The 677-nt window shown below is 43.0% G+C and overlaps 1 protein-coding gene across 2 annotated transcripts in view; it reads right to left on the bottom strand.

Moving 5' to 3' along the window:
• Positions 1 to 677, bottom strand: part of LOC109517194 (ATP-sensitive inward rectifier potassium channel 1-like) — a 4,958-nt gene that overhangs the window by 1,954 nt on the left and 2,327 nt on the right. The window lies entirely within an intron of this gene.

The raw sequence follows: 677 nt of genomic DNA, 5'->3' as shown, positions 1-677 counted from the left end.
TTGACGTGTGTCAAGCGTAACACAGACGGATGTAACGGAGAATCCGGTAGTTTTTCAAAATAAAACATCTTTCGTATTCCGAAATAAATAAAACGGAATTAAGGCAAGTTCTTTCTGTGCGGCCCGGTACCGGTCCACGCACCGGCGATTAGGGACCCCTGCTCTAGGGTATTTCTAAAAACTGTGAGTTGTTTGTAAGAACACGTGGCTATTTTAGATTTTTATTTTTAATGCTTGGGCCTGAATAAAATGTTTCATTCAATACAGTATTGTATACGTCATAATTGTAAACAAAAAAAAAAAAGAGTGACTATTTTGACGGAAATTCACTTATCACGGGTTCTTTCTGGAACGCAGCCCAGCGATAAACGACCGTACGATTGTTGAATCCTTGAGTACAACTTTCAGTTTCCGCATATCGAGTGCAGGGTGAATGTTGCCAAATCTGAAATCTGCGCCGCTTTGAGATGACCACTTGGGGCCCCGTGCGCGACGCCATTTTGCCGCTACGTGGAGAGGACGATGAGGATTCTTCTTCTTATAACGACGCGTATTGGGCCAGGTGCATACATGGCAATTTTCCGCGGATCCGCGGAAATCCGCCGTTTTATTTCTTAAATTGATCATTTTTGTGAATCGTCTAAATCCGTTGAGAAAATTTTAGGGGCGGTCAGGTA

Source organism: Hippocampus comes, unplaced genomic scaffold, assembly GCF_001891065.2.
Source record: "Hippocampus comes isolate QL1 unplaced genomic scaffold, H_comes_QL1_v1.1 scaffold33, whole genome shotgun sequence".
Lineage (NCBI taxonomy): Eukaryota > Metazoa > Chordata > Actinopteri > Syngnathiformes > Syngnathidae > Hippocampus > Hippocampus comes.
Note: the sequence above shows the minus strand (reverse complement) of the source record. Positions and strands in the feature narration are given on the sequence as shown.